At 44.4% G+C, this 12,708-nt stretch overlaps 2 long non-coding RNA genes across 6 annotated transcripts in view; one reads left to right on the top strand and one right to left on the bottom strand.

Moving 5' to 3' along the window:
- LOC141730562 (uncharacterized) overlaps positions 1-11,792 on the top strand; it is a 32,802-nt gene extending 21,010 nt beyond the window's left edge. Inside the window, exons 2-3 of one of the 3 annotated variants that reach the window (XR_012582088.1) lie at positions 1,217-10,027; positions 10,215-11,792. This is a non-coding gene — a long non-coding RNA (uncharacterized LOC141730562). Of the gene's footprint in view, positions 1-1,216 lie in introns of all 3 variants that reach the window. The other 2 variants (XR_012582087.1, XR_012582086.1) reach the window with 2 other exon arrangements.
- LOC106629238 (uncharacterized) overlaps positions 8,456-12,708 on the bottom strand; it is a 62,916-nt gene continuing 58,663 nt past the window's right edge. For all 3 annotated transcript variants that reach the window (XR_003379403.2, XR_003379405.2, XR_003379404.2), the window contains one exon: positions 8,456-12,631. This is a non-coding gene — a long non-coding RNA (uncharacterized LOC106629238). The remainder of the gene's footprint in view (positions 12,632-12,708) is intronic.

Raw genomic sequence — 12,708 nt, 5'->3', positions numbered from 1 at the left:
GGAATGCAATGTCTTTTTCTTTTTCTTTTTTTTTTTTTTCCCCTCACCTCTCCCCATCCTTTTTAACTCCTGTGGCTGTGAGCAGCCTCAGAGGGTCCACAAGGTTAACAAATTGGGAATTTCAACCCCCCTTTGTTCCAGCCTCCCCTGGAACACTCCTGTTGGCCTTGAACCCAGGAATCCCTCCTGACCCACAGCCCCAAGGCCCCCGAGCTCACAGGGACAGCCCCAGCAGGGGAGTGCCCCAGGGTGAGGAGTCCAGATCTTCGGGGATGAAACAAAATGTTTCAGATGTGATGAATTGGACATCTGTTTCATCAGAGGGGGAAAAAAGGGAAAATTCATCAGCCCTAATGAGAGATGCAAAGATATTTTGGTCTGTTGATGGGCTGCCTCCTGCTCCTCACAGCTGGAACAAACACTGCCTAATCTATTGGCCTCTAGGAATGATTTTTTTTTTCTCTCCCCTGGGCAATATCTTTTCTTCACATCAGATCACTGGAGTATCAGTAGCAGGCACTCGATGCTTTGCATTGTGCTCTTTAGCAGTTTTGGGTCACTGCCAGCCTCCAATTTACCTGCAGGTTCCCTTCTCCCTGGGATGTGGATCCATTCCATACTGGATTTCTTAAACACGATCTCCTCTTCCTGTGCAAGTTTTATTTTTTATTCAGGAGCTCTACGAGAGCATTTTGTTTCTCTGTTAATGTGATCAGGGGATCTGCTTTTACTCCAACCTTTTCCTATAGGATTCACCTCCTCCAAATGTTTCCATACCCTCTAAATGTGGTCAAGAGGCACGAGGGACATGTTCTTTGTCGCCCTGAGAACACCTCAGTGTCACCCATCCCCTGCACTGGTCCATACTCAGTGCTGGTGGACACTGCCTGTGCCAGCTGCTTTATCAACGGATGGATAAAACCCCCTTTTGATTTTTATTAGCAGCTTTGTGTGGCCTCTGAATGGTGGTACAGCATACCCCTGGACCTGGGGACATTTTCCTCATTGGAAATGTGTTGGCTTCATGCACAAATTCAGGTTTTGCAAACAGAACTCTTCAGTTTTTTGTGAAAAATTAATTTTCTTGTAAATACAATATTATTAATGGAGCCTTCTCTGGAAAGAATTTCCTCTCCAGCTCCTACTCACTTCATTCCCATGACCTGTTATTCTAGGCGCAGGGCTTTTGCTTCAATTTGTATTTTCCTCCTTGCAGGAGGTGGCAGGAGGCCAAGCCCTGCCCGAGCCACCCTGCACACCACGGGCTGAAGGAAGTCATGAAAGATGTCTCTGCCTCCAACCCCAAGTGTGTGCTTTTCATCTGCAGGGCTGTGCCCAGGGATGATGCCAGCCCAGCTGGGATTTCAGCCAGGCACTTGCAGACCAAGTTTTACAGCACTGCCTGAGAGGGGCCAAGCAGGCATCTGCCTTTTCCTGGCCCTCCTTGCAGCTGCCCCAGCAGTGGCCACTTTCCAAAGTGCTGTCGCCCACATTTATTCAATCCTTGATGCAGCAGAGGCTCTTCAGGAAGCTGCAGGATCCTGTCTGAAGCTCCTGGTAACACCTCGCTGTGCTGTTGACACGCTTGCAGATCCTGTGACTCCCCATATTTCTTTTTTTGGAAGTAGCATTCCAGCTCTCTCTCTCTCTTTTTTTTTTTTTTTTTTTTTTTTTTTTTAAGCCTCTCTTTCATTACATTGTGCTGATGGCACAGAAAATTGTCAGCTGTCCATTCTTTCCCCAGACAGGGAATATGTCTGTATGTATATATATGTATATATGTATGTATAATCAAGGCAAGGGGAGGAGAGGGTCAGGTGTTGCTATGGAAAGAGACTATTAATCTGTGACAGAACTGCTACTCTGCGAGGTGAGAGCCTTCCCCTGCACAAAACAAGCCTTTAAAGGGGAGCTCACCAGCCTTTCTCCAGGGGACACCTGCACAAGGTTTGCTGATTTGGTAATTTGCTCCCCTTGTTGCTCGGCTTTGGTGGTGGCTTTTCAACCAGATTTTCATTGCTCTGAATGTAGCCCAGTCTCAGCTAGTCTGGATTAAATTAGAGAGATTTGTATGAGGTATTGCCTTGAATGCTTCACAAAGAGGTTGATGGCCGGGTCCTGCAGATTATCACAAGTTTCTCAAAAATCCTGTGGTGGTTTATGCCAAGTACCTGCTTACACTCATCAGACATCTCTCAATTTTAATAGATGCATCCAAAGAGAAAGAAGTGGAAATTGAAGGTAAGGGAGACATGAATCCCTTTCTCATCTATTCTGTTAAAATTATGTCCCTTGCAGACCCCACCTGGGTATCACTGGTCCATACTGGGCATCGTTTCACCAGGGACTGTCAAGCCAACCAGCCTGCAGCAATAAAAGCAGTTCTGCTTTCATTTTCTAAGCCCATTTCTGACCAAGAGGATGGGGCAGAAGGAATCCTCGTTTGGAGGTGCCTTTGCAGAGCTGGTTTCTCTTTGCTCATGCATGGACATCCAAGCACACACAAATGGCTTCATCCTCCCAAGGCCCCCAGTGAGGAGAGGGTTGAAGCTGCCACTCCTGACCCACAAAATGATCTTCATTTGAGGGCCCCACAAAGCCTAGCACACAAATTATTAACTGTAGCAAATTGATTGCATTAAATTTAACGTGATAAAAGGTAGATTTGCCAGCTGAACATCTCATCTATAAAACTGCACTGTCGAAGACATCTTTCATGAAAAACCCTTTCCTTAGGATTTTTCCTCCTGAGAAGCTGAGAGGCCTCAGGAACAAAATGTAAACAATGGTTATCTGCTGCTGTGGAATGCAACAGGTGCATCTGTGATTGGTCTCATGTGGTTGTTTCTAATCAATGGCCAATCACAGTGAGCTGGCTCGGACAGAGAGTCTGAGACGGCTGCCTTTGTTATCATTCTTTGCTATTCTATTCTTAGCTAGCCTTCTGATGAAACCTTCTCTTCTATTCTTTTATTATAGTTTTAATGTAATATATATCATAAAATATTAAATCAAACCTTCTGAAACATGGGGTCAGATCCTCGTCTCTTCCCCAATCCGAAAACCCCTGTGAACATTTTCACACTGCACTCTGGGTGTTTTTACGCCTTTGGAAGAATTCTCTCTCTGGGTGTAATTTTAACCCATAGCTTTATCCTGTCTTAGCAATGGAACTAGAACTGAAGAGTTAAATGAATTTCTCCCCATACAGCAGGATTTTTCAATCCATTTCACATTTCCAGCCCCTGCCACTTGTGCTGCTGACTGCAGAGCTGCCAGTTGGTGCTGCCTCCCCCGGTCACTTGGAGCCTGCCCCATGGACCACAGGGTCTTCCCCAGCCAGAGGCTGAGAGCAGCTGCTTGGAGGAATGGGAATGAGCAGCACCAGCCTCTCTCAGGGTCACTGGCCTGGTGTGATGCTCACACACACACCAAGCAATGTGCCACAAGCTGCATTTTATTTTTGTTCTGCCTGGCAGTCTTAGTTTCAACTTGTAATTTTTTTTCCTTTGCCTTAAGCGCTGTATACAATAAGAAGAGTTGGTTTAAATATTAAAGTGTTATCATTTCCTTTGCTGTCCCTCATCTCCAGCATTTAAGTTTTTTTCAGCAGTCATTTGATTGATTCTGAGATTTTTGTGCTGCTTTGGACCTCTAAAGCCTGGTAAGAAATCACTGTGTCTGGTTTTTAAATCTTTGAAATCTGAACATTTCTTCTCCTGGGCACAGGTGTGTGTATGCATACATGTGTATACACAGAAAAATGGAGTTATGTGCCTCTCTGGAAATCAAACCTGGCAAAAGGAAGGTAGCTCTTTCCTCTATAGCACTTAGAAATTTTCCGTGATCCCTTTCTGTCTTTTTCAGAGTAGATTTTGCTGCAAAACCAGCACTCAGAGAAGGGCTGTGGCCTCAGTGTCATTTCTCCTTTCCACCCAGCTCAGCAGCAATGTTTTCAGTCAAGAATGGTGATGGACACGGGGTATCAACCACAGGGGCTCTCATGAACTTCCCAATAACAAACCAGGTAAAGTTCTGTGGTCCAACCAACACTGCTCAAGGAATTTGAGCACCAAGGTACACTGATGATCAGCTGCTGCATGGTTCTACCAGGTAAAATAACAGGAGTATAAATTAGGAAAAAACCCACCAGGCTGACTCGGAATTTTGCCATACATTTCAAGATGCTGCTATCAGTGGTCACTGGTGACAAAGTGACTGGTGAGAAGAAGAAGGAGGTCATAAGTAAGAAGCAGACGAAAGAAAAGTCATGAAGAAATAAAGAATATTTTCCAGAGCAAAGAGATTTCTGAGAGAGAAGGGCTTTTTTTGCAGCAAAGAGCAGGTTTTCTTCACAAATGGGCCTGAATTGCACCATTAAGAGATGGGGTGCATTTCTCATCTTGGGAGTCCGTGGCTTGTTTGCTAGTGGGAGAAAAAGGATGCAATCTTCTTGGTCCTACCAGCAAATTTATTCCAAATAAAAGCAAATCTGAGTAAATTGGGTGAGGTTTTTTCTGGCTTTTGTGGGGTTGTTTTGTGTGGAAACATGTGCCTTGTTACATATGTGCCTTGTTATCCATGTACATCATTGCAAGTGCTCCTTCGATCCAAAAGTTTTACAGGGTAAATTTCAGATGAAGAAAAACTCTCAGTGTCCATTTCAAATTAAGGGACAACTTAAGAGACAGATTTTCTGCTACTTTTGACCATAATATCCATTATGGTCTTGGCAATGTTTTTAAAAGCTGTCACCTCGGTATAATTTCTCAAGTGATTGGAAAGAAGGACTCTGATGCAGGAATGCCGTGAAGGGAGGATTGAGGGAATGGAGGAAAAGAGGCAGTTGTACAAATTTTGGCTGAACAGAGGATCCAAGATGATGAAAAAGAAACTGAGATTTTGTAAGAAATAATGAAATACGTGAAAGAAGGAAGATGGGCATTTGGGAAGGGAGGGTAAGAAGTATGATATTGCTGAAGGATGGAAAAAAAGCAGCTTAAAGGGTCTCTCTGGAGGATAGGCACAGCATGGTGGGAAAAGGGATTTGTCACTTGGTTTTTGGGATGGGCAGACAGACAGGAGGCTGTGGTGAGGAGGGAGACACAGAAAGGAGCACACAAAAAGGGACACCCCGAAGGAGGGACCCAAAAAGGGACACACAGAGAGGGGTGCACAGAAAGGAGCACACAGAAAGGGACACACAGAAAGGGACACACAGAAAGGGGCATCCAGAAAGGAGCACACAGAAAGGAGCACACAGAAAGGAGCACACGGAAAGGGACACACAGAAAGGGACACACAGAAAGGGGCACCCAGAAAGGGGCACCCAGAAAGGGGCACCCGAAAAGGGGCACACAGAAAGGGCACACAGAAAGGGGTACCCAAAAAGGGGCACACAGAAAGGGGCACCCAGCAGCCCAGGCTGGCCCTCAGCAGGGAGGTGGGGGAACGTGGCAGGCAGGGCAGGTTGGGGAAGGTGGGGATGGCTGCCAGCCTGCCTGGGGATGGGGCGGCACTGCCAGTGCTGGTGCTGTCAGGGATGGCAGATGACAGGAGCAGGAAATGGGGAATATGGGAGAAGAAAGCACTCTCAGGGAGGGGTGAGTTCAGCTTCCATCTCTCAGTGCAGCTCCTCAAAATCTGGGGCCATCTGGACACAGTCCTGTCCCTCCTACAAGCTGTCAGCAGCAGCGAGGGATTGCTCTGGCAGCCAGGACTCCCTGGCACATCCGAGAGGCTCCGTGCCCATGGCCAGGAGGGCAGATGGCACCGGATCCAGCACGGTGCCTTTGCACCACCTGGTGTCCCCTGCTCGGGGAGCCCGGCAGAGCCAGGTGAGCCCTGGGCACAGCCCTGTCACTCAGCCAGGGGCTGCAGAGCCACAGCAGGGCTGGCAGGGGACATCTCAGCACCTCGGAGCATGTGAACCATGGTGGGATGGCCACGTTTGGTTCTGGCTGGCTGTGCCAGGCTCTGTCACCAGAGCAGCAGCTCGAGATGGGTGACAAAGCAGGGGAGTGAGAGCTTGGCTGGCACAATGTCTGCCGAGGAACAGATCCTTGCAGTGCTCAGTCTTCAACCCCATCTCCTCAGCAATTCTTCTGCCCATAAATTGAAATTTGGGCTGGTGTTTTGAGTTGCTTCTGCAATGGGTATGGATAAGAGGAAGTATTGTGTAAAGTATATGTACATGTAAAGTATATGAAAGTATACGTTCCTGATCGTGCTCATCTGTACATCAGGGATTATTTTATTCATGAAATGTCTCCTTAACCCTCAGCCTTCCCAAGAACAACACAAATTATTTTATTAAATTTGTTTATTACAGCAAATCTGGTAAGGGGCATCTGCAAAGTGAATGCTTTGGGCTAAGAAAGTGATGTGTGTTTTTTTTTACTTAGAGCTGCAGAAAATAATGCCAAGGATTGCAGCTCTTGTAGAAAAAAACAGACTAAACCAAACCCAACAAACAAACAATTTGAAAATCATGCCAAAAATCAAGATTTGTAATAAGGACAGTATAAAATTTTGTATTAGAGGAGATGGCATGGGAAGCAAGGGGTGGCTGTGAATTGGTTTAAGGGTCAGCTCCCCCTGTCTGTCTCTCCTGTCACCCCAGGCATTGCCTCCTCACAGATGTTGTTCCTGCAAGAGGGAAGAGGTTGTGGTTGACTTGTCCAACCCTCAGCCCCAACAAACTCTTCTGGCAGAGGAGACTCTGAGAGTTTCAGCTTGAATCCCATATGTGCATGTATTTCTTCTGCTGGAAATTAAAGATGCTTTAAAAAATGACATCTCTTTCTGTTAAATTGTAAAAGATTTCTCCAACCCAGGTATGACATTCTGGCCAAAAGCTTTGAGGCAGAAATCCTCCCAGAAGAAAAACAAATTGCCCCACAGTGAAGATATCCACAGAGTGAAACAGAAAAATAAATAGAAGGTTTGAATACAAGTTTTCTCTGCATGATAAACAGGTTCCCTAAACATTTATTCATTAGTCATTCAGTAAAGAAGAGGAGAAAAAAAAAAAGAATAAAAAAAGATTCTGGATTGATAAATTTGTAAATGTTTTAAATTTATTTTATCACGTAACATGAACATTTATGCAATGAATTCATACATAAACAAATAATGAAATATCTTTAAACACACAGATGAGTGTGCATACAAAATGCACTTGTAGGAAGCAGAGCCCAGCTTCAAAAACTGATCTTAGACCAGGCTGGAGTGCCCAGCTGTGCCGCTTTACACTGGGACAGCAGTCACTGCATGACTGCACACCCTGCTTTGGGGCTGCACTAATTTGGGAAGTAAATGAGTGACCTGAAGTGTATGACAGCAGCCCCTGTGATGGCCCACTCCAAACTCCCCTTTTGGACAGGGTGAAAAGACGAAACCCTGTGACACTCTAGCCCTGGCACAGATATTTGATAGAACACTCTAAGTGCAGTGGATGTGGCTCAGGGGAGGGACATATTAGCTGCAAATATCATTAAAGCATCTACCAATTTAAAAACACATAAAATGCAGAAGAAACTGAGCCATAGCAAAACCTGTTAGTGATAAAATTGGAAAGAGAAGCGCTGCGTGCCCAGCTGGTTCAATCCTGATGGAGGGCAAAATGGAGTGAAAAATAAACACCAGATTTAGAAGCACACTTGATGTATCTGGCAGACTGCAGGAGCTGGTGCCACTAAGGCAGAGATGTCTGTAACCACACCAGAAGTGCCCAGCTCTGCTCAGACACACATGACATCGGTGCCCTGCAGGGTCTGCCCTGCCTGCCCTGCAGCCCCCTGCACTGGAGCGGGGAGTGAGCAGTGACCCAGCTCAGCCCTGCTGTCCCTGCTGGCACAGAGAGCTGCACCCACACCCTCAGAACTGATCCATCCTCATGGAATCACGGAGCCACAGGATCCCAGAGTGGTTTGGGTTTCAAAGATCATCTCTTTGCACCCCTTCTGCCATGGGCAGGGACATTTTTCACTATCCCAGGGTGCTCCAAGCCCCATCCAACCTGGCCTTGGAGACTCCCAGGGATGGGGCAGCCACAGCTTCTCTGTGCCAGGGCCTCACACCCTCACAGGGGAGAATTTCTTCCTAGCATCTAATCTAAATCTAACCTATTTTTGTTTAAAACCATCACCATCCATCACTGTGCCCCCTAATATCTTGAACATCTATATCCCCCCTAAAGATCTAGAGGCAGTTTTTGTAATCAACACAAAAAAATTTCAGGAGAATTGTATTCATAACCTTCAGTGCTCAACATCCATTGATTTCAACACAGGAGAAGTTTTTAAAACTTCTTTTATTTTCCTGCTTAGCTCCTATGAAGGCAGCTTCTGGGTGTCCAAGCTCTCACGAAAAATCAAAGGGAGCCTGAATGTAAAGCAAAAGCACAGTTGTCACTTTAGTTTACTCATGCTTGTCCCAGAAAATGAAAAGAGGCTTTTTCTCACTTTTTTTTTTTTTTTTTTTTTTTTTTTTAATGCAACTCGTGCAACACAGTTGTGTTTGGAGTTAAACTTCTTATTGTCATGTTGGAAACCCAAACTGTGCATGCAAATCTCCTGATGGCTCAGCACCAGACCTGTGAGTCTCACTGCAGAGACATCTTTGAAAATTTGGCCTCATTCTGTAGTGACAAAGTGACAGATTCCTCTGGTAAGGAAATTCTGGTGAGCAGAGTGCCTGGAGGTTTGGCTAATTTGCTAGGATTACAGTTTGGGTTTTAATGACAGTAGCTTAGTTTTCCCTCAAACCAGCCATCAAAATAGAGCTCTGCTTTTAGAGAAAACCAAACCCACAGAGATACAAAAGTAGATTTATCCCATCTGACTGGTGCTCCAAAGCTCCCAAGTAAGCCTGTGTTCCCCTTGTCACATTTCCTCTGCTAGAACTTGGGTCTGGTTTTTTAATTCTCACTTTGTTTTGAGCAGTCAGGATTCTTGGGAAGCTCATTTTCACCCTGTTTACTTCAGAAATTAATTGGGATTTCTGTCTCACACTGATCCTGGGCATACACCTTGTATTCTCCTCTTAGGCTCTCATTTAGGGATGCAGTGGGATGGGTGGGATGGTTTCCCTTTTGCCATCCTTGTGCTGCTCTGCCACACAGAAGGGAAGCCTTGGGCCAGGATCAACTCCACCAACTCCTTCATGTGTTCAAAGACACCTTTTTATGATAGAAATTCCTATCAAGCCCTTGCTAATTAAGCCCAGTTTAATAACTCTGACCATTTATGTGACATATTTCATCTTGGAAGAGCTAATAAAACCAGAAATTGCTGTTCACAGTGCTCCCAAGAGGCAGATCATCATTATCACATCCATTTGACAGGGAAACTGAGGCAATGTGTTTTTAGGACAAGAGAATGGAGTCTTTGCCAAACCATCCAGGTGAGTTCAGTGCTCTGCAATCTCACATGTGGGATAAAATTTACTTCTTCTGGGTATGAAGGGAGAATCTCCTGGTTTTCCTCATCAGGAAGATGCAAAGGTGAAAAAGGGTCATCGAAATGATGTCTGTGGATCTTCCAATTCTCTGCTGGGCATTTGAACTTAAAATGCCAGCAACACTCTTCTCCCTGGCTCTCAAGAGGAAAGCTATATCTGGAGTAGGGCAACGTGCCTTAATTTGAGGAATTTAATGCCTTCGAAGCACTACCAAAGCACAATTAGCAAATAAAAAAACCCCAGAAGTCAAGGCAGGAGACCTGAGTATGTAGTTCAAACATCAAAGGAATATTACCTGTGCTTTCATCTCCCTTTCCTCTTGTGAGTCAAAGATACAACATATTACTGCATATTTTAAGCATTTTCTGTTTTGAAAGCTTAAATGTCAGTGTAATTACCCCAATTGTAATTTCTGTTGTGCTGTTCCAGGCTGGTGCTTCAGCAGAATCTCCCAGTTTTCACATGATTATCTCCATCTCTGCCTTTGATAGGTTTGTGTCCAATTCACTCTGGATTTGAACTGGTTGATATTCTTTGAAAATCTGCTTTGAATGCTGCCAGTGAGGTATGGTACTGACTTTTGTGGGGCATTTTTGATGTCCTTCTCTCACCTGGTTCCCCCACCCTCTTTCCCAAGTGCAGGATCACCTGGCTGCACCGAGACCCAGAGTTCAGAGCAATCTGTAATGCAACCATCTGGAACAGAACATGACTTTTACCTTTTTCTTTTTGTCCCATCTTTCTTTCTTTAGAATAAACTTCGCAGTTGAGGATTATTGACAAATCTGCTCGAAAAAGACACATGAAGAACATCCTTTATGGTCCATCTTGTGGTAAAACACGGGTATTTCTTTGCTCATTTGAATGTCAGTGGATTATTTCTGCTGGTGCAATGTTTTCAAGAGATAAAATACTCCCCACTGTGCTACATGCAAATCTCTGCAATGTAAACATAAATAGTTGTTGCACATGCATAATCAAAGGCATTTTTTTTTATAATTATTGTTGGATAGTTCAGTCCTCTAATAGCATCATCTGGTGTAAATCAGTGTAGCTCTACTGAAGCCTGCAAAGCCCCTACCGATTTGTACCAGATGGGGCTCAAACTCTTCCCTCTAAGTTTAGTCCTTCTGAAAAAAATAATAAAAAATGGAGAGAGAAAGCCCTGGTAGTCCTTGAAAATGAAGTTCTTTGTTCATTCATGGGAAGCTCGTAAAGCAAGAATGGCAGGGACTTTTCTTGATCCGTGCTCAGCCCTTATCTAGGGAGAACATTTCTGCCATGAGGGGAAGCAGGAGGTTCTGTGCCAAGTGAGCTCTTGGCCCCTCTGCTCAGAATGCTGCAAAGATTTGCCAGATAATGTAATTTATAATGTGAACTCCTTTCTGCCAAGATTTGGACCAAGACCACCAGCTCTTTAGCATGACACTGCCAGATGCTAAGAATTTTCAGTTGTTCAGAGCCTGTGCTGCATTTTGAGACACCTAAAGGTGAAGGGCTGGAAATCTGGTTTTCTGTCCTCAGAGCGATCTTGTTTCACTGTCATTCAGCATTATCTTTGTACACAGCACAAAGAACTTTCTAAAGATACTTTGACACCTGATTTGACTCCAGCTAAAGACAACAACCTCAATTTTAATCCTTCTGGTGTTCTGTAGAAAACTCTGCTCTGAGTTAATATAAAAGACAATATTCAGTAACATCTACTTTCACAAATTAATTTTGACTTTAGATTCAAATAGCTGCTAGTGGAAGCTGCCCATGCCGATTTCAATGCTATAAATATACAGTTATTTCTAAGTTATCAACAATATCTTAACTGCTGTACACAGTGTTTTATCAACAGACACAAAGTTAACTTTGCTTGCATAAAAAGAGGTGGAAAATTAGTAGTTTGGTCCCCCTTTTTTGAATGCAGACAGCAAAAATATCCACTAAATACCAAATATTACATATTAATGATAGATTGGAGGAGAGAGTTTTGACAGAAGTGAAGAGCACACACATACAGCATAGATTTACCCACCTTTCAAACAACTTAAAGTCTGCATTACTGTGCTCAGCTCTTTCAGGTTTACCTGTCAGAATTTTTTCCCCTCGTGTTTTCCATTTTTTTTGACAAGATCCTCCAAAAGAGTTGCTGTTATTCTTGCACAGGCTTGACATGGACATAAACTTTTTTGCAAGAAGCCTGAGCTACTGTTAGCAGCTCTTGAAGAGCTCCAAGTCCGACGTGGGTTTAATTTGTGGTGAGTGCCATGGCAGAAATGTCTAACAATATAAGTCTGTTGGACATGTCGTCTGGGCTGTCACGTTCAATTTGCACATGACCTCCTGGCCAAAAACTGGGAAAGAAGTGGTAGAATGTGGGACTGAAAGCTTATATTATTGCTTTGACAGCTTCACTCATCTAGAAGTAATGCAAAATGCAATTTATATTTATACTCTCTGACCTTCTGTACAGAGAGTGAAACTATCTAATGATGGGCCATGGTAGCAGAGAAAGAAACAGATCTCAATACAGCTGGAATTTGTCTACATTTTTTTTTTTTTTTGCTGTTCAACCATTCAATTACAGTCAAAAGATAAATGAAACATGAAGAGTGCCTTGGTTAGGTAGTGACACAATTATTTTATAGTGTAGGTTCTGGCTCTGAGCCCTGGCAAAGGTTGCCATGCACACCTTGTTTCACTAGATACAGATAATCTGCCTGCTCCCACCAGACAAATCCCCTCTGCTTGGAGGTGTGTCCTTCTGCCCATCACAGGAGGAGAAGAAAGACACCTCAGTAGCACTGTTCCCCTGCATTTCAATCTCCTCCAGAAAGGCTGATGCTCTAATCCTATTAACCACGACAAACGGGACGCGAGCCTTTCTGTGGAAAACAGGCAGAGAGGAAGGATCTGCCACGTTCTTCTCATCTGAGGAGCAGCACATGGGTTTGTGTCCTCCCAGGGAAAAGAAATAAATGCAGCAGGCTTGGATTCTGACAGTAAGCACCAGGTGACACCTGAGGATCCTTAACAAAACTTCCCAGAGCTGGAATTGTACTGCTGCAGTTCAGCATCCTTCAGAGGGGTCACTGCAGCCACCACTGCTCAGTTTGGCTCCAAAATTCAGCCTCCAGCTCATCTGTTCCTGTCTTCTCATCCAAAGGAGACACAGGATCTGAAGGAAAAGTTATTTGCAGGGATGAGCATTAAGAGGAGATAAACACAGAAAATACGAAGTGTGGGGTTTATGCA

Source organism: Zonotrichia albicollis, chromosome 11 (genome assembly GCF_047830755.1).
Source record: "Zonotrichia albicollis isolate bZonAlb1 chromosome 11, bZonAlb1.hap1, whole genome shotgun sequence".
Lineage (NCBI taxonomy): Eukaryota > Metazoa > Chordata > Aves > Passeriformes > Passerellidae > Zonotrichia > Zonotrichia albicollis.
Note: the sequence above shows the minus strand (reverse complement) of the source record. Positions and strands in the feature narration are given on the sequence as shown.